The sequence below is a fragment of the Canis lupus genome, chromosome 27 (genome assembly GCF_011100685.1).
Source record: "Canis lupus familiaris isolate Mischka breed German Shepherd chromosome 27, alternate assembly UU_Cfam_GSD_1.0, whole genome shotgun sequence".
Classification (NCBI taxonomy): Eukaryota; Metazoa; Chordata; class Mammalia; order Carnivora; family Canidae; genus Canis; species Canis lupus.
In genome coordinates, this window is record NC_049248.1 from 1649277 (window position 1) to 1670512 (window position 21236).

The window sequence follows — 21236 nt, forward strand, 5'->3', positions numbered from 1 at the left end:
GGCTGCAGCACCCACCCAGAGCATCATCCCCTTTAAATCCTGTCCATGGCTGAGCCACGGTTCACGCTCCACTTCCTCCAAGAAGCCCTCCGGACCAGAGTGCATTCCCTGGCCCCCAGCACCACTGGGGAGCATGCAGCACATCCAAGGCCACATGCCCTACTGCCTTCTCCACGGGACACTTTGGACTTTGATTTGCTTAAAGCAGACCCTCACAGTTCTCTCCTTCTCTGCCTCCTACCATAACAAGCCCTGCTTGTTTGAGCTCCAGAGCTCCTGGAGGCTGAGGACAGTGCTTGATCCAGGAAAGTAATCTAGGGCAGCAGTGTAGAAGCATTCCTGCAGGGGACAGGTAGGGAGTACAGGAGCAGAGCCAAGAAGACATAGGTCCCCACGCTGCCACAAGGCACCACAGACTTTAGAATTTCCTGAAACCAAGGGGGCCCCCACTTCCTAGGCTGAGTCAGACCTGAGGAGACTCATGAGTGGGGCTGGATACAGTCCACCATCTCTCCCTCTGGAGATTCCATCCATATGCCAGGATTCCGTCTGATGCCACCTTCTCTCAACACAACACCCTTCAGCATCCCGGCCTGAGTAATCTGGTCCTCCTCTAAATTCTCACTCACCTGCTTTGCCGTGATGCAGATTCAACAGGTGACCTCCCAGCAGCACCCAGCACACTGCAGTGCACACAATAGGAGCCCCAGCCCCACATTTTCCCCCACAATAACCATCTGTCAATCCTTCATGTGTACGCTTTGGAGTGAAAAGGCATTCATCTTGCAGAGTCTCATCGGACCCTGGTTATGTCAGGGTGAACATTACTATCTAATTTTACAGACTGGCAACACAGGTTCAGAGAGGCTAACTGCCCTTACAGAGCCCATATCATGATCAGAAGTAGGCCAGGGATCATCTTGAACTGGTTTTCTGTCCCAAACACTTCAAACACAGGATCTCTCTCTCCCAACAAATAGTCTGGTTCTTATTCAGTGGTCCTTGGGTCCAAGCATCCCCCTCCAAGACTGAGAATAAGGCTGCTACCAGCAAAGGTGGGGTGGAGAAACAGCAGTAAGACAGGGAATTTACCTGGCATATCTTGTGGAGGTCTTCCAACCCCACCACTTTTTACCAAATTTTCCTGCAACCCACACACATCAAGTGCAGGCAGCTTGTTTTGTATGATTGATGAAGACTTCTTTTTTTTTTTTAACCTAAGAATTTAATTACAGGGGAACAGTATTCCCAGAGGGGCTGTCAATTGAAGTCTCACCATATAGACCTTCTGACAACCTCAGGCCACTTAGAAGACCTCATTAGCCAAGTAGAGAAGGGGGAGAAGAAGATGACAGGCCCCTGGGGCAGAGAGTCTCTTGTCAAAGGCCACAGTGTGGATTCTGAGACATTATATGAGCATCGAATCTGACGATGCCCCACACTGCCTATATTCTCACCAAGCTGCTGTGAAGCAAACCAGAAGCACAGGAAGGGAATGTTGTAACCCTGGACACAGAGGCAGTTGTGCTACATTTGGGGTAAAAGCCAGGCATTTTGGCCAATACATTTGTGAGTCAGGCCACGTTGAGCAGGGCAGGTTACTCAGGCCCTCTGTACTGGGTAGGCAGAAATGTGATAAAACAGGAGTCCTACTTCTGTTCTCAGGCCTTTCTGGAGCCTGGGGATTGTCTCCTTTCGCCAGTGTCCTCATTGGATAATTTCTGGACCCATGGTATGTGGGAGAGGCAGTGGGTGTGGATTTGGGGTAGGAGTGGGGAAATGGACACTCTAGTCGACACAGAACTGCAGATCCTACAGCAGGAAAACATGTTCTCTTGAAACCAAGCCAAGACTGAAACGGTCGTGATATTTTCCACTCTGTAGCACTAGAGACACCAAATCAAATGAGATGATGACTGAAGAAAAGTTCTTGAGGAAGGATAAATGGGAAAGGAGGCATCACAATCAACCAGTCCCTCCATGACTGGCCTCTCAACCTTACATTCACTCAGTCCTTGCAAAAGTCATCACTTATCAGGCTGCATTAGCCACCCTGAGGAGAGAGGAGCAGAAGAGGCAGGGACAGGGCCCAGGGAATGAGGTTCCCTATGCACTTCTGACTCCTGACACCGGCAACAGAGGAAACCAAACCATACCTGGGCTGGGAAATGGCTGTGAGGACCTGTAGCCTGTGTACTTTGAGCCCCCCAGACCTCTGCATTTCAGCAGAGGCATGATGGAGGAAGGTGATTTCTCTTTAGCTGATGGCTGTCAGAGTAGAATTAGGGCAGCGACTTTCAACAGGGACAGTTTAGCCCCGTTTCCCCTGGGGATATTTGGTGTGTCTGGAGACATCTCTGGTTATCACAACCAGGCGGGGGTGGGGGCGGGGTGGGCTGCTACTGGCATCTGGTAGGTAGAGGCCAGGAATGCTGCTAAGCATCTTCCCGTGTACAGGAGTGCTCCTGACAGTAACGAAGTCTCTGTCCCCAAATGTAGTAGGGCCAAGATGGAAAATCGTGAGTTAGAGTGTCTGATAGCTCCTTCAGCCACTGCCTTCAGAAAGACCCTGAGGGAGCAGACCAGAGGGCCTATGGGAACATTCCAACAATTTGATGGGTATTTGAAGGCACCTTCATCCTTCAATGATCTGACAGGTCCTGCCAGGAAGAACACAGAGGGACGCCTGAGTTGGGTGGGAGATTGAACTGGGTGACCTCCACGGTCCCTTCCAACCCAAGAGACTCTAGTGTCCAATGATGAGAAGGCCACGGTGGGGCCAGGCAAGGGTGGTAAGAGGGGCAGAGCTCAGCTCTCATTCAGGGGAGAAGGGCAGGGGGGATTTATACGGTTGTAAATTACATGTTACATGGATTTACATGGACTTACATGGCCAATGACTGAGCCTGCAGGGAGTGCATGTTACCCACACAACAAGCCATTGGGGCATCTGGGCTAATCGGGTTCACTGACATTAACTGGCCCCCCAACCCAGGCCACTTCTTCCTCTATCTCCTGTCAATGGGCAACGAGCATATTCTGCTTCATTCTCCCCCTTTGATCTTTCTTTTTTCTACTTGAAAGGCAGTATAGTGTAGTGGTTAAGGGCATATACTCTAGAGTCACATTGCCAGGGTTCAAATCCCACCTCTTGTGACTTTGGGCAAATTATAGGACCTCTCTAGTGCCTCCACTACCTCATCTATAAAATGGGTAATGAGAGTGTCCTGCTGCCTATGTTTGCTCTGAAGTAAAGTGGCTGCCACAGTGGCTGGCATGTGATGACCATTCCATCAGTGTCAGTTAGGATTAGTATTGTCCCAACCTAACCTCTGAGGAAGGCCCAGTCCTGGGCTTTTCTCAGCAATGGGTCCTTGAGTTGGTAGAGTGAGGTGGGGTCTCTGGTCTTACTCTGGTGTGGTGAGAGAAGACATACTCAGCAAGAAGAAATTCCACAGAAGGCACCAAAACAAAAATGCTATAAGAATGAAGGGGTCTGGGGCATCTGGGTGGCTCAGTGATTGAGCATCCACCTTCAGCTCAGGGTGTAATCCAGGGTCCTGGGATCAAGTCCCATATCAGGCTCCCCTGCTCAGCATGCTTCTCCTTCTTGTATGTCCCTGCCCCTCTCTGTGTGTCTCTCGTGAATAAATAAATAAAATCTTAAAAAAAAAAAAAAAGAAGGAAAGGGTCACCTCACTAGAGTTTTCCAAATAAACTACAGAGTGAACAAACATGATTCCCAAAGTGCACATCATAGCCAGAGACCCCAAAAGGAATTCTGAAGCCTTTTGTGAACCCTGGGGCCACTCCTTTCACCTTGCTCCATTTCTTTCTCTGATCTTCTCTGTAACTACTACATATTTCTATATTGATTCATGGGAAATTAATCTTTCCTCTCCAAGACTAAGCAAATAACCAATCTTCAAATTCCTAGCAGACTGTGGTATTTGTGGAGCATATACTATATGCAGAGCCCTTTTTGGAGAACACTAGGTGCCAGACCCCATGCATACACAATCTTACCCCCATTTTATGGAGCAGGAGATGGAGGCTCAGAAGTTGAAATAGTTCAATAGCTGCTTTATAAAGCAGCAGAAAAGCAGAGCTGGGATTTAAAGCCAGAGTTGTGTGAGTCCAGAGTTCTTCCCAGTTGTCCACAGTACCTTCCTCCTGAGTCCAGGAGGCACACGGCACACCCATGACCATGCCACACACAGGGCTAACATCTCAGGGAGAATGCCAGCACAGGCTGCAAGCGAGGGAGGACTTTCTGCTCATACTAAGGTGCTCCTGGCCTGGCAGAATCAAACATTCGATATAAAACGTTTATCCCATGCAAACCCTTCCATTTTCCCCCTTAACCTTCAAAAAAGATGATTCCAATGAAGACGGTACTGGAGAATCCCCCTGATATTCTGTTGGAATTTCCTAGCTGGTTAAAACCCAGCCTGAACTGCCTCCTTATCACAAACCTGCTAAGGCCGTTTTCTATACCAAGTCTCAGCTCCATAAGCTGCATTTTGGTGACATCTCAATTGGAAGCATGGTTTCAGTTCCCACCCTAGACGTATCTTTGCAATTCACAGGAATGTACTATTAGAGCAAAGCAGTCCCACAACCTGCAGCCTAGGCTGCTCCTCAATGGTTGTATGACCTTGAGCATGTCACCATCCTCTCTTTGGGCCTCAGTTTCTCCATCTATCAAGTGAGGGGACTGGGGCATCCTTTCTGGAGCTATCATCCTCCAATTCAGCCAGAATCCATCCAGAGCAGCCATCCTCTTCACTGTTCTGGGCTAACTGAACCCCAAAGAATAATGCTGTCAGAGGGAGTCCATTAGGAAGGCATTTGAGGATCGGTGGGCTTCAAAGGGGAGCGTTTCCTACTGGCATCGGAATGCTGACATAACTGGCTCACATCCATCTACGTCCCTATCTTTCATCTGGGAAGTCCAGGAGGGGAGCAAGCTCAGGGGTCATTTCCCACTGTCCTCTGGTTACTGAAAAAGAAACCTTTTCCCCGAGACATTCCCGGCTCCTTCCCCAGGGCACCCCACGTTCCGGGTCCCTCCGGGAGAGATCTTAAAGTGTGGCAGGCAGACGGAAGTGCGAGTTTATATTCAGCATGCCAAACATTCTCAGGATGACTTCTAAACATAACCAGGCCTTAATATAGTGTCTCTCCTTGTGCTGACTACTCGCCTGGAACCCTTGCCCACCCAGCTCGTGAGCCCCGTTCCGTCGGGGAGACTAGGTGTCGTCTGCACCAGATGCTCGGGCTCGGCGAGAAGGCACCCCAACAGGACAGGGGCCTCTGAAGCATGCCAATCACCTCCACATTGGGCTTGTCTGGCTATGTGGCTGAGAAGCTGTGTGACTCAGCATGGGCTGGAAATCATTGGAAGTCCCCCCATCCCAGCCTAGCTGGGTCTGAAGGGCCCAGTTCCCTCTGGCCAGAACTGGGGGCTGTCTGCTGCTTGCCCTGAGGAGCGAGGTGGGTCTGCAGACCTGTAACCCAGCTGGGGAGCAGCAGGTCCAGGTGGGTCAGGACTGGCCTGGGCCTCCCCTGGGCTGCCTGGGCCCCTGCCCACCATGGATAACGATCCCACTGCTGGGCCATGGCAGGCGAGCAGGGGCTCAGTCACAGTTCAGAGTGGGTCTGCCGCACAACTGCCTCACTGCTTTTTCTAGGGCAGGTTTTTCTCCCCGAGACCTCACAAGAGTTCCCAGCTGGCACCGACTCTCTCAGTATGTTCCCAGGGCTGTTCCCAGTGGCTCTGTGAGAACAGCCCCAGTGGCTCTGTGAGAACAGCCCCAGGGTAGAAATCCTCACTCCCAGGTCCTCCCCTGGGGGTCCTGGCCCCTCCTATGGATTCAGGTCTGAGGTCTGAGACATCCCTTCCTGCACACACAGTCTAGTGCAGGAGAGAAACAGGAGGGTGAAGTCAGGGTCTGAGACCTGCTCCCAAGGTGGGAAGAAGCTGAGGGAACCACCCAAGGACACCAGTGGGCCCCTCTGGCCCAGTGTTCACAGTTCCGGCTCAACTGAAGCAGAGCGGGAACAGGCCTGAGTGCGGCAAGGGGGTCCACCTCCCAGAAGCTCCAAAGGCAGGAGCTGCGAGCTTGGCCCGCTTGGCTTCTGGGTTCCCTCCTCCGAGATTCTCTGATCTTCGGAACTGCACTCCTGCTCACCAGGACAGGGAATCTCTGCACAAGCAGCATGTGGGTGTCGGGCCCAGAGCCTGCTACTGTGTTTTCTTCTGGGCTGCTGCATGCAGGACCTCTGTTGAAGCTTTTTACTAAACCTGCAAGTAAATATGTGGAGCCTGGCTTCCTTCCTTCCTTCCCCCATCTACCTCCATAAAGTATATGCTTACACAGCTGGCAGATGCTTCGCAGAGTTGTCTTCAGAAGGAAATGAAATAAGGAATGCTGTGAATGGGCCTTGCACACAGACCCAGATGTTGGCGGAAGTGCAAATGACAATGAAATGATCTGGAAGACAGGCAATCACGGGTGCTGGTAAATCTCAGTCCATTCCTCACTGACAATGTGGGAAGAGCATGGAGTATGCAGGGAGGCAGAGGAGGGGGCACCCACTACTTCATCTGGATGCTAACTGCACACATGTGGCAGGCTCAAATACCTCTAGAGACAGGGTGCAGAGTAAGGCACGGTCTTAGGGAATTACGGGGCAGGGGAGAGGCTAAAGATAGAATACATTGCTGTACAAGGAGGGGCACCTCACCATCAAAAAGGGGTCAGATTACCTAAGTCCGATAGGGTCTGAGGCCCTAGCCAGAGTCAAAGGGCCACTCAGAGGACTAGCCTTCTGAAAAGAGAGGTGGCATGGGCAAAAATCCAGAGGTCAGATGATTCAAATCACGGGGTACTCCCAAAAGAGCCTTTGAGGTGAACCTGAAACCAGGTAATTGTCACACATACATTGCTTTGTGTATTTATGTATGTTCCTGTATATTCTTATCATGAAGTGGATACAAATATTTATTATATTTATTAGAAATAAGCAAAATGTTTATTTCTAAATGTCACCTTGTAAGACCTTCCCATCACCTGCTGCTGAGACCCAGCAAGCCTACACTCTGTCACACTGGAAGACAAAGGGAGTCATCCTCCTTGAAATGTGCTCCCAGGGTATGCCCTGAAGCAGATGTGCAGGAGACATTCAGAGAAAGTGAGGAAGTCCTGGGCTGAGCCACAGCCATGAGGACACATCTAGCTCTTCTTGGGGTCTTGTGACACATTTTAAAAATAGCATGCCCATTGCCCCAAAGCAGTGGAACAACGGCCACATTTCCTCTAGAACCTGGGCAACATGAGTTTGTCCCATGCCTAGAGAGTGTGTGGAGCACCTCTGCACACACGTGTATATGCAGACATGCATGTGCGCACATGGGCACAAGCATGCACGCTACAGCCCCTGCCTCTCACAGCTCCACCCACAGACAGACAAGCCGCGGGTATCGCCTCCCAGAGAGCAAGGTCCCAGGGAAGGTGGGCTCCCAGCACCCCAGAGGGCCTGCCATGGTTCTGGATGGAAGACAGAGGCCGGCTGGGCATCAAGGAAAAAGCTCCTTGGAGTGTGAGTGCGACTACGGCTCCAGATCCCTTACACACTTAGCTAGTCTCTAGTCTCAGAGGTGCTGGGTAGGGCCCTGAGTGGGTGGCTCGGTTTCTCCTTTCCTTCTTCCAGGTCCTGGATGTTGGAATTTGGCAGGGAAGAAAGAAGAAAGGGGAACTCTGCTATCACCTAAATATCATCCCTTCTTCCTTTTAGGAACTCGGGGAGACATCACACTATGACCCAACCTGTTCAGCCACCTCCATGCCGTGGTTCTGAAATGAATGATTTCAGGCAGCCAGCCCAGACCGACCTCCATAAAGAGGAGAGGCAACTCGTGTAAAGAGGTGGAAAATCAGCTTGTAATTAAGAACACAGTCTGCAAAATTAGGCAAAGGGGTTCAAATCCAGCTCTGGCACTTTCCAGCTGTGAGATCTTGGGGAAGTTACTTCAGGACTTTGTGTCTCAGTTTCAATAACCATGAAACAGCAATGTTAACAGAATCTAACTCCTAGAGTTATTTGTGAAGATTATCCAAGTTAATATATATAATAAATCGCTTAGGAGTTAACCAAGTATTTATTTATTTATTTTTAAGATTTTATTTATTTATTCATGGGAGACACACAGAGAGAGTCAGAGACATAGGCAGAGAGAGAAGCAGCCTCCCTGTGGGGAGCCCAATGCAGGACTCGATCCCAGGACCCCAGGATCATACCCTGAGCCGAAGACAGATGCTCAATCACTGAGGCATCCCATTACCAAGTATTTAAACCATTAAAATACTTCAGAACTAGTTAGTTAATAGCTACTGCCCTAAGCACCCTTGCCCTCCAAGTCTCCCACACCAGTCCTTCCTTGGGGCCCCAGGACCCATGATGCAGCTATTAAGGAGTTAACACCTGGCATACGGGTGGAAAGAGGAGAGAAGGCAGTGTCTGTATCTAGAGTGGTACCTGTATCCAGCATGGCTCTATAGTTTATACACCATCCCTGCACCGCAGATTCTTGCAAAGTCCTCCTTGGCCTCTGCAAACTTGCAAGTACTTCCAACACCCCCTACTCCTCACCCCCATGGCACTCTTGGGGAGAACGGAGCAATCCAGTGAATTTCAACCATTCCCACAATCCACTGGTGAGAAGGCCACCTGCTTGCCTTTCTCCTGGTTCTCAGCAGGCAATGCTTCTCCAGATTATTCAAACCCAAAGCTGCAAGGTTCAAGGCCACAGAGCTTGACCTTGCATGATACCCAGCTTTGGTTCCAGATGTTTGGGAAAAGCTGGACTTAATATTCTGAAAGCGAGGCAAAACCCCAAGCCCAGTCTCTTGGGGCTGTAGCACCAGCTTGTCAAAGTGAATATGCCTTAAAGAAACAGGAGTTCAATCCATGTCATCCCACATCACTGCACACCATTTACCTTGTAATAGCTCATCATCCGTGTCTTGACTGACATTGGGGCAGGTAGAAGGTAAGATGTTAGAGTCAAAAGTCATGAGTTCGAGCCTCAACTCTGCTGCTTATTAGCTGTGGGGCACAAGGCAAGTCCCCAGCACCCTCAGCCCCTTGCTGGTGTTCCCTCCAGGAGCATGGATGCTGAAGGGAAGGTAAAAGCTCTGACATGGCCAGGCACCCAGTTGGCATTCAAAAACCCATTCAAGGAGGAGGTTTGGACTATGCATCTTCCTGTGTATCTGACGTATGATGAGCCCTCACGAAAAAATAGCATAATATAAATTTTAAAGGGGAATTGCTTGGTCCTTGGATCTGTAATGTAAACCACCCTAAAAAGAAAGCAGCAATGTCCACAACAGCCAAACTGTGGAAGGAGCCACGATGTTCTTCAACAGATGAATGGATAAAGAAGATGTGGTCTATGTATGCAATAGAATATTACTCAGCCATCAGAAGAGATAAATACCCACCATTTACTCCCACATGGATGGAACTGGAGGGTATTATGCTGAGTGAAGTAAGTCAATCGGAGAAGGACAATCATCATATGGTTTCACTCTTACGAGGAATATAAAAAGTAGTGCAGAGGACCATAAGGGAAGAGGGGAAACTGAGTGAGTGGTGAAAATTAGAGAAGGTGACAAAATATGAGAGACTCCTAACTCTGGGAAACAAACAAGGGGTAGTGGAAGGGGAGGTGAGTAGGGGGATGGGGTGACTGGGTGACAGGCACTGAGGGGGGCACTTGACGGGATGAGAGCACTGGGTGTTATACTATATGTTGGCAAATAGAATTTAAATTAAAAGAAAGAAAGGAGAAGGAGAGAGACTCAGTCGAGGACATGAGGCATGTCCCTACCCCCCTGGGGGCAAGAGAACCTTCAGAAAGAAGTGTGAGAAGGCACACATGCAAAAACACTTGCACACCCAGACGATGGACGTCACAAAGAACTTCTCATCTTTGCTGCATCATCCCATTTAACAGGCTGTCAATTTTCAGCTGACCCTGTAAACTTCCTTAACCTAGGATCTTCACAGGCAAATTCCCTCATAGCAGGTAGCAATCAGCCTTAAAAGGGCTTGGGAGATCTCAAAACGCTCTTGAGAAAAAACAAGGACATCCCAGATTTCAAGAAATTCCAGACCGCCTAAAAGATGTCTTTAGCAACCTAATTCCATCCTCAAGGTGGGTTGCTCCTTAAATTTACTGCCTGAGGGCACCAAAGATTTTCAAACAATCACTGTCAGATCCTCCCGAGAGCCCAAGGGCAGGCAACACCGCTTTCTCTCTTCTTAGGACAGGATCCAAACTGATCATTAGGCAGGGGACAAAACAGTTATGTTCGAAAAGTAATTTACTTTTAGTCAAAGAAAACGGGCCCTTGTTGGGGCTGTGCATGTGTCTCTGGCCAGCATCCTTTTCCCATTTGCTACTCTCCTGTTCACATGAATAGCTCCTTCTCCAGCTACCTGCCAAACCATTTCCCTACTGCTGTGTAAACAGCAGCTCAGGACCCATTGTTTCCAGGAAGCATTATCTAATTAACACTATAGATTTTGCAACCTACGGTTTCTCTTCCCGGCCTCCATTCCCACTCCAGGCACTCCTGTCATTACTGAGCAGAGACCCCTCATGCAGCCAGAGCTCGGCTATTAGAACTATAGATAAAATAAGGACACCCAGCTAGATCTGAATTACAGCTAGACAAGAAGAAGAAGAAGAAGAAGAAGAAGAAGAAGAAGAAGAAGAAGAAGAAGAAGAAGAAGAAGAAGAAGAAGAAGAAGAGGAAGAAGAAAGAAAGATCATTATATATATATATATGAAAAATGTTTATCTGAAATTTGAATTTAAGTGGGTATCTTAGATTTTTTGTTGTTACTGTTTTTGTTTGCTTTGTCTTTTGCTAAATCTGGCAACCTTATCTGCTATCCATCTTCCTTGTTTATACATCAGAGAAAGAGAAGAAAGATGTCTGTCAAGAGCCAATAAAGAGAGAGGTCACAAACCTGTGCACTAGGGCTCAAACATTCTCTTCGAAGCGCAACCTCTTAAACCTTTACCCAGTCACTTACACTCACTTTTGAACAAGGTCTGTACCTGAGACGAAGGTAAGCAGTTGCTAGAGGAGGCAGGCTGCTGGCAGAGAAAGAGCCCCAGGCTTAGAATCAGACCTGCTTCTCTGTCCCGCTGTCCTCTTCTCCTCTCCATGTGGTCACACTGCTTAACTCTTAAAAGCTGCAGGAGTTCCCCCTCTTCTTTTTAAAAAGGTTTTATTTATTTGTTTGAGAGAGAAAGAGAGAGAAGGAGGGGGAGAGGGGCAGCAGGTGAGGGAGAAGCAGACTCCTGGCTGAGCAGGGAGCCCAATGCGGAACTCAATCCCAGGACCCTGAGATCATAACCTGAGCTGAAGGCAGATGCTCAACCACTGAGCCACCCAGGCGCTCCTCCCCACATTCTAATCAACAAATCAGAGATGATTCTATTTACCTTGTAGAGCTGATGGAAGGACTAAATAAAATGCACACGAAAAACACTAAATAAACCTAAGATCCTTGTTATCACAAAGAGACACACTGAGAGAAAAAGAAAAGCATCCTGCAAGAAAGGAAGCAAACTCTAACCATTATACAGAAGCACCACAAAGACTAGCTGTGGACGTAATACAGGCACGAAGAACTCTGCATTCCCTGATAAAACAGAGGTGTCACTTCATTCTGCTATAGCATGGATGTTCGAAATGATGGCTTTGGGGTATCTTGATTAAATATATGATCACATGTATGATTAAATGATTATATTTCACATGTTCTGTTGAAGAAAGCAGCCAAAGTGTCTCATCCAGGCAAATCTAGCTAGGCCCCAGGGCTTCCACATTTGACACAGCCTATCAAGCACCAAGAGAGTTGCTTTAAAAAAAAAAAAAAAAAACTGGGATCCCTGGGTGGCACAGCGGTTTGGCGCCTGCCTTTGGCCCGGGGCGCGATCCTGGAGACCGGGGATCGAATCCCATGTCGGGCTCCCTGCATGGAGCCTGCTTCTCCCTCTGCCTGTGTCTCTGCCTCTCTGTCTCTCTCTGTGTGACTATCATGAATAAATAAATAAAATCTTTAAAAAAAAAAAACCTATTGAGTACCTACTATGTGCCAAGTACTGTGCTAGTCATATTCCATTCATGAGATTAGAAAGAAACTCTACGTTCCAAGCAAGTGGCTATTATCTCTCTCGTAAATATTTGTTGAATCAATGAAGCAGGTGAATGAGTCCCCGAGGTAAATGCACAAAGTGTTGGAAATGTGAAAAGGACTCAGGATAGACATGTGTGTGGATTAACTCCTCTTAGGATAGGTGAGAGCATAGGGCAGGGAAAAGAAAAGGCACCGGTACATGCATAAAGTGGAGCCCCAAGAGAACTCTGCTCCATCATGGAGGGCACTTAGCATGAGTTACAGGGAAAGTAATATTGTTGGAAGTTTAACTCAGCAATTACATTCATATTATACACTGGAGATGAGACTGATGAACCCGAGGGAAGCCATTTCTTTAGAAATAATATTTAAGTGGCTAATAATAAATAAGCCATTCCTTTTCTGTAATATTTGGAAATAATATGTTCTGTTTTATTTTCCTAACAAATGGCTGGGCCCCATTATCACTCCCATTGTTCTAACCCATGAGGACAGGTGGAGACCTGCCAGGACAGCACACTATGGACTCTTGGAAGACAATTACTTGGAGATTGGGCCCCATCAGGGGATTCAATGGAAGTGTGAGAACATCAGACACTTTGGAGGGAGTGCCATCCAAAGTGGTGTCAAGGGCTTGCCTAGACCCGAAGAAATGGGAGGACACCCCTCCTCTGTGTCCCTTCCTCCCCCGAATTCACCCCCTTCCCCCATCACCTCCCCACATGGAGCTATTATATTGATCACTTTAAACTGGTTTAATAGGTTTTACGGGCAAACCCGATCATCTTATTATGAGTTACCATATTGTTTTATGGGATAAATGCTCCCCCCTTTTTTTCTCCAGATTTCAGTATTAGCCTTTGTTTTAAAGAATAATCTTAAAATTATACTTATGCAAGTAAGTAGCATAAGTGAGAGTTACATGCAGCTATGAGCTGAGTGGGGGTCTTGATGGTGTGCAGACGGGCTGCAGTGAGTAGGACATCACAGCCAGGACGAGGAGGGCTGACCCAATAAAATAAATCCCATCAGTCAAATTCCCTATTGACCTGTTAGTCATGCCTTAATGTGGCCCATCACACAGATGTACATGAGATGAGGTGGTTGGAGAGCTGGGGGTTGGGGACCATCAAAGAGATGACAGACATGGGCTCATCCTCAGGAAATTCATTTTCCACACTGGACAAAAGCCATGAAGGCACAAAGCTAACAGAAGTGCATGGACAACATCACAGCAGAGTAGGGCCAGCACAGGAGAAGGTCTCTGTGTGAGCACTGAGGCCTGGCTACCTGTGCAAAATGCAAAGCCAGCGAAAGCAGCTCCTCCAGAGCTAGGAGTCCACCCTGACGCTGAAATCAATGCTTCAAAAGGCAGGATCTCACTTGTGCTGACTTGAAATCTTAAGGAAATTTTATCTAAAAGGGTTTTTAGAGATCAGATCATTTAATCATTCATTGGAACTGATGGCGGGCAAAAGGGTAAAAGGAAGGTGATTATCTTGTGCCAAGCTCTTAAAGCGTTACCTGATCCTCACACAAGTCTATGAGGCCAAAGGCATGATCATTGTGCACATCACCTGCCCAAGTTGCACAGCTAGCATGTGGGCAAGGGACCCAGGGCCGTCTCCCCAGTGCACAGGCTCTTTCCTTGCTGCTTCAGACCTCGACAGGTGAGGATGGCAGGGGCCTGTCCAAGGGACGGGATGGAGCAGCCTGGCCTGGCGAGGCCCAGGGCCCTAGGCCGATCCCAGCACACTTCCCACGTTACAGCTACTTCTCACGTGGTCTCCAAAGTGCCTACACTGCATTTCAACCAAAGTCCAAAGCTGGTTGGGAATCAAAGGCCCCAGTACATCAAGTCAACAGTTAGACGTGGACTATGATCTCTTTTCAAGGAAATTTCAGATACAGATCAAATCAATCCCATCTCGCTATGTTTCTAGCAACTATCCAATTTTTTTGTTGTTGCACCAGAATTTTACTTCAACAGTAAGTAGAAATAAGGATGCCCCTGCCTGAGTCTAGACATATTTCATTAAAGATTTTACAGGTGGCTCTTGAGCTGTGTTTTAAAAGAATGAAGGTTGGTTCAGAAAACATTTTCCCATGCTATATCATGCTTGTTTGTTCATTCTTTTCAGATTAGTAAAGACAATGCTCAGATAACTAGCATGGGTATGAGGAATTACATACTCTGCAATTGAGAATCTAGATTTGAAAGAGCTTTCGTAAGGGTCTTGACAACATATGCAAGAGGGCCTAGCATTTCACCTACAAATCCCCCTACTAAAATTCCTCATCAGGAAAGCAAGTACAAAAAGAGATGTATACTGAATAAAGTTGCATATATTAAAAAGGTATATATAGAAGAATAAAGTTATTTCTCATAGTGCTGTTGATGATAGAGAATGTTCTCCAAACAGGAAATTGATTAAATACATTGTGGTACCTTCATATAATTTGATAATAGGTTACTATTACAATGATACTGTAGATTCATATTTAATGCCACAGAAGGCTATTCAATGGTACGTAATTAAAGAAGAGCCAGGCTATCTAGTACTATGTGTAGCAGGATTCTTTTTAAAAAATTATATATTTCTGCATTTGTATGGTTAAGGTTTGAAGGATATATGCATAAAAGCAGTGTCCCTGAGGTCTGATATTTTGAATAGATTTTTTTCCTTTTTAAATCTTTTAATTTTTCTATAATGATTATGTATTACTTGCATAAGTATAATTTTAAGATTATTCTTTAAAACAAAGGCTAATACTGAAATCTGGAGAAAAAAAGGGGGGAGCATTTATCCCATAAAACAATATGGTAACTCATAATAAGATGATCAGTTTTGCCCGTAAAACCTATTAAACCAGTTTAAAGTGATCAATATAATAGCTCCATGTGGGGAGGTGATGGGGGAAGGGGGTGAATTCGGGGGAGGAAGGGACACAGAGGAGGGGTGTCCTCCCATTTCTTCGGGTCTAGGCAAGCCCTTGACACCACTTTGGATGGCACTCCCTCCAAAGTGTCTGATGTTCTCACACTTCCATTGAATCCCCTGAGGGGGCCCAATCTCCAAGTAATTGTCTTCTCCATCGTTACTTCAAACTCTCCTTCCCAACCCACACCCCATCCCTCCAGGCCTTACCCAATTACCGGGGAGCAGAAGAATGGCTTCTGCCCAGCCAGCACCTGAGATAAGCCATCTGTGGCCACTGCCAATCAACTGGGAAGGGCCATGACTCCCCATACCAACTTCTACTGGGAGGCAGGGGGACATCTCTGGTTTGCAGGCCACTTTTGACTCCAAGACGCCCTAAGCAACATACTTGATATTACTGATGATGTGGGTCCTAACAATGTTCTCTTTTTCCCCTTAGCATCTATTTCAACAGCCTCTTGCTCACAAGCAGCCTTATTCTGCTCCTGACTCTGTCATGGTAACTGTTATGTCTACACAGATACCCATTTCACTCTGATTCTTTGACTTACTGATTCCAAAAGGGTTTGCTGCTCATCAACTAGCCCCTTGTCAGATACAAGGAAGCTATAACAGAAAACAAAGAGTTGCCCCTCTTCCACCTTACAGAGAGCCAACAGTGGGATTTAAAGTTGACCAAAGCAAGCTCCACCACAGAGAAAAGTCAGCCTGGCTGTAAAAAAATGCCACTGGAGGGTAGGGAGGAGGTATGGTGGGAGAGTGAGATAGAACCAGGCAAAGCAGGGGTATGCCAGTGTTAAGAGGCTGGACTTAATCCTGGAAGAGTTTTTCCAGGTGCTGAAGCAGGAAACAGACACAATGAAGGAGAGTGGGGATGATTTGAGTGGTGGCAGCCTGTGGCACATTGGAGGGGGCAGACCAGAGGCAGGGACCAAATCGTCGTTAGAGGGGAGGGGTTCGGTCACTGATGCTTTCAGAGGGGGTATTGGAGAACTGTGATTCTGGCTCAGGACCCAAGAGTCCCACATTTGGCCTTACTAGCCCTGGGCCCTGGGGCACGTTTCTCAGCAACTGTGGGCAGCCCATTTTCCATGGGTGAAACGCACACGATAACCCTGCCCTCAGATGGATCTCACAGGGCTGCTGCAAAGAGCTTTACACTGTAGAGTGCTATACAAATGTTAGCTATTATTATTAAATGACTGAGACAGTATTTGTCAGCAGCTTAGTTCTGCTCAGTTGAACACTGCGCTCTAAACATTTCACCAAATACCAAACAGAACTTTGTTATTTAGGGAAGAGATTCAGGAGCTTTCATGGAACACTGCAAAATCTAAACTGCAGCTAAAAACACAACTATCCCAGCTTCCATGATAAGCATTTTCAATCAGGTGGGGCTGGGGAGCTTCTGGTCACTGGAACCCTTATGCCCATGCCCAGAGCACCCTGCAGTTGCTTGGCTCCAAGAGGGGTCTGGGTGTAGGAAAAGTATAACAGGAGGAGGGTACCCACAGGGCCAAAGCCCATGATCCTGGTCTCCTCTGGGTTTGTTTATCCAGTGGTGTACCCCAAGGGCTCATCTACCCCACAACCAGAGCTGCTACCAGAGACTTTCTGAAGGGTCCAAGTTCCCGACAACTTGCAATCACTAAACCTTGGCCTTGGAAGGATCCTGCGGCAAAACTGCCTCTCTTCCTGTCTACCTTCCACCAACCTGTACTCTTCTTGAGGGCAGGTATTCTTCTCCTAGTATCTGGAAAAGGGCCCAGGATGTAGTCAGCTGTCAGTATGTATGTCAAATCTTGTGTAACGGGATGTTTGGATAGGTAGATGCATGGATGCATGGTGAATCGCTAAATAAATTCTATGGCATTTCAGACCCAATGTCAAATCAAGAAAATACCAATCCATTCCTTCCCCCTTTTCAGATGCAGCCACCTGTTCTTCCAGTTTCTCACTCTTAAAAAAGAAAAATATTCTCCCTGTGACCCTCACCTACCCCAACATCTGCACTCCATCTGCTTCATTCTTCCACCATTTCTGCCTACGAGGAGGCTGTTCTATTAACTCTGAAGTCTGATGTGGCCCAGAAACCTCTTCCCCAGGACACTCCTAAAGAGGAGGAAATGGCTAATGAGTTGGCACCAGTTCTTCCTTGGATAGGGGATGAGAAGTTTCAGGGAGGAGGGGAAAGAACCCTCCGGAAGGGTAATAGAATTCTATTTAAACACCATGTTTTCATTTATGTTTTTCACTAAGCACAAAAGCTCCCCTTTAAGCCCTCATCTCCTGGCGAACAGACTATTCCTGCCCATCTGAGTCACGTATCTCTGGGCAGCCAGACCTTCTGACTCACTGGTGGTTGAAATCTCAGATTCACAATACCACAGAGCTACTAAAAATAGGAACCATGTACCTGGGCCCCAAAATAGGACAGAGACAAACATGGCTCTTAAAAAAAAAAAATACTGCCCTGTTAATGTAAAAATCAAAGCGGGGCTATGATTGTCCTCTTTCAAAGGGTCTTCAAATTTAATAAAACCCCCTTAAATCATTTGGAAATTGGCAGGCTAAATGGACAGATATAATAGATAGAAAGACAGATGGGCAGAGTTGGAATAACTCTGCCTAACACATTCTGGTTGTTTTTATTAGAAAAATCTAGATCTTTAAATTAGCACTGGGTATTTCACAGCAGTGGCAGGGAAATGAAACTTCTCATCCATGCTTGGTGGCGGTTTCTCTCTTGAGAATCAATGTGGCTTAAAATAGTTTGGGAAATTGTCACAGAGAAACAAAGAGGATGCTTAGGGTTTTGTTTTGTTTTGTTTGGAGAAGTTTTTACTCCTTTTCTAGGCTTTTGAGGTCTCCCTATGCTAAAATCTTCCAGCTTTTTTTTCTTACTACTTAAAAACTGCGTGTACTCTAACAGCCTTAGGACCAGCCTTGAGTTGTTTTTTTTTTTTTTTTCCAGCCTTACGTTTTTGGGGAAAGATATCTATATCACTGCCATACATTCTTTTTGCCAAAAGTTGTGACAACTTACTTCATTCTGAATCTCCACTCTAGAATCTACCATGAGCTTTCACTTGTGCTGCCTTGTGTGACCTCAAAGCAATCTATAATGAGGTCAGGCAGATGTCAGCCCTCTTAGTCTACAAGACAAGACACTGGTGCCAGAGGAGCAAGTGCTCAGAGGGAGCAGGTCACTCAGCAGGCAAATGGCAGATCTGGGTCTCTAACCCAGGATCCCACTCACACATATCGAGCACATGGAAATACATTTGGAAGAAAATAGAGCAGATCGGCTTTCTGGCAATGGGAGGGAACCAATGTGTGGATATCCTGCCCTGGTAGCCTGCTAACCATGGAAAAATGCCTTTCCCTCTTCTTTACCTGCACATCTTCGAACATTTCAGGTCATTTTTAAACTAATAACCTCAACAGAGAGTAGGTGACCTAAAGTAAATTACCTCTGGAGACCATCTTCAAGAGGAAGGAAACAGCTCTGACATAATACATTGCAGCTGTTTGTTTTCACTGGTGTTTTTAATTCCCAACGACTTCCGGCAGGTGGGAGGCTGCAGGCTTGTGGGTGCAGAGCACTGGGTCACGGGACATAAATCATCAGGGCCGCTTGTGGAACACAGAATGAAACTCCAGCAGCCAATCTGAGGCTGCTGGGTGAACAAGAGTAATTCGGGTGGTTACAGTCACACTCTGCCTGCAGGGGCTTCAGATAAGGCTGGGGCCCATGAATGGCCACCACCAGCTCAGAGTATGTGTAAGAGTCCCTGAACTGGGCTTTTGGATGTCTCCACCTTGGGGCATTCACATAGATCTATGAGGGCAGAGATTGAAGAAAGGAGTGGGAGAGGCCCTAGAAATGTAGCTTAGGAACACCAAATGAATTATGAGCTTGTCTTTCCCAAATATACAATGGGAACCCTAAAGTATGACATATCTGTTAAATTTAGGAATACAATTAAATTGTTGAGAGTTGATTACAGCAGGCTTTTGGTATTTGCCATCTTATTAACCCTTGCTATGAAACCTTGAGCTTATTATCTTTGTTTTACAACTAAGGAAACTAAGAGTCAACGAGGTTAGAGAATTTTCTGGAAGTCATATAACTAGGAATGAAGTCAGCACCGAACTCTGATGTGTCAGACTTCAAAGCCAAGTTTTGCCTAACAACAGTATAATTCCTCTGCCAGATGGAAATGGAGTCATCCTAATGAACCAACACCATTATTCTCTGGGCCTAGAGTAAGTTCTAGGCCTATGGCAAGCTTTTCCCCTCTTTCAGCTCTCCCCTGTTCCAGCAGCATCATCAGTGTGTGCTAATAAACACCTGCTGAACTGCAGCGGTGCTGGGCGCCTTCATCTGAAGGTGGTCTCCTCTAGAATAGGACAAATTAAGAGTGGCCAAATGGGAGCTCCAATACATCTCCTGCCTTGTATGAATCTTTTTCACGAGTTGGGGTAACCTGAAGGAGAAAAGTTGATAGCAATGGACAAACCCACCTAGCTGAGGTAAATCAAGCTGTTGGGGAGGGAAGCAGTGTTAGAAAGGATCTAGCTCATCTCCCTGCCCTGGGGGCAGTCTTTGAGGAAGATCTTAAATCCCAAGGAGTAGAAAGAATAAGGGTCTAGAAGTCAGAAGACTGGCCCAAATCACCAATGAGTGGAGGCAAGTAACTTAATCTCTCTGAGCCTTGTTTCCTTGTAATGATTTGTGTCCTGACTTTCTCAGGATGCCCTTATAAAAATCTGATAGGGTGACAAGTGCCATTGCACTCTGAACACCAAAGAAGATACCCAAATGTTAGGCATTTCTTCTCAAGGCTCTCTGGGAGAGAGTGAATGGTGTCTTTGCATAATTTATTTCTGTTTATTCACTCTTACTGTTAGAAAGTCTTCCGGATGCCAAATTAAATCTCTCCCTGCAGTGTCCCCTGCAGTTATGACTTCTGAGGTGATGAAGAACACGGGGCCAGAGCCATTCTAACAGCATGGGCTCCTTGCTACTCGAAGGCTATGTAAATTACCTTCGAAAGTGGACTGGATGATACGCTAATGCTTCCAACATTTAGGCAAACATTTTACCTTTCCCTTAGGCCACTAAGGGATGAGAATTACAGGAGAAAAAGAAGGATGCTTGTCTTTCAAATAAGAAGCCTGAGGAAAACCAAGATGAAGAGGAGGCAAGCAAGCTGACTAGTCAGGATGGAAACCTAAGGAGCAGCATGCTGATTCCAGTCCCTGTTGGCATTGCCCAGGGGCCAGCCAGGGCAAGAAGTCAGGCCACAAGTTCTGGAGTCATTCAAGCTCACAGGGAACTCCAGCCTGTGGAGTTGGACTTAAAGGTAATTAATTAATTAATTAATTACCTTTAATTAAATGTTGACCTTGTGTAATCATTCAATCCCTCCTAGACTGTTTCCTTATCTACTGGGGGTTTAAATGAGATTCTACAGAACCTCCCATGACCCACAGGAGGGTCACCCTCCATATTGTCACTTTGACCCTCTTGTGTTCGTTCCTCTTTGAAGAACTGGGACAGGAGCAGGTCCAGGAGGATGGCTTCAGGGCTCCTGGGAGGGAAGACTGTCTACACACTGGACTTTCTTCACAGGGTCATTGCTACTTTATTCGTTTTCGCCATGATTTTCTGACTTCAGAATATTTGCTTACGATAAAAAATGTGATATTATTGAAAAACATTAGAAAGAAGAAGGAAATGCTACATAGGCATATCTTACAATTCTGGTTTACTTCTTTCTGGATTTTAAAATATATGTTTTAAATGTAATTGAGATTCTACAGCATGTACATGGTTTTCTGGTATTTCACAGGACATTATAAGATAAGCATCTGGTAATGCTGTTAAAGACTTATCCAAGATATCATTCAGCAGGCACATCTTATTGCTTAGAGGGACCACACCAGTCCCGATCGTCGAATACTTAGGTTGTTTCCAATTTTCACTTTTGAAAATAACACTGCAATATGATATTTGTACCTAAATCTTTACATATCTATATATTTTCTTCGAGTAGAAGCAGG

The 21236-nt window shown here is 46.6% G+C and overlaps 1 protein-coding gene and 1 long non-coding RNA gene across 40 annotated transcripts in view; one reads left to right on the forward strand and one right to left on the reverse strand.

The window, feature by feature from the left end:
* The window catches only part of LOC102154534, a 28340-nt gene extending 20204 nt beyond the window's left edge, over positions 1-8136 (forward strand). The window contains exon 4 of the long non-coding RNA XR_005379695.1: positions 7801-8136. This is a non-coding gene — a long non-coding RNA (uncharacterized LOC102154534). The remainder of the gene's footprint in view (positions 1-7800) is intronic.
* Positions 1-21236, reverse strand: part of CACNA1C (calcium voltage-gated channel subunit alpha1 C) — a 747770-nt gene that overhangs the window by 361677 nt on the left and 364857 nt on the right. The gene's annotated exons all lie outside the window — the stretch shown is intronic.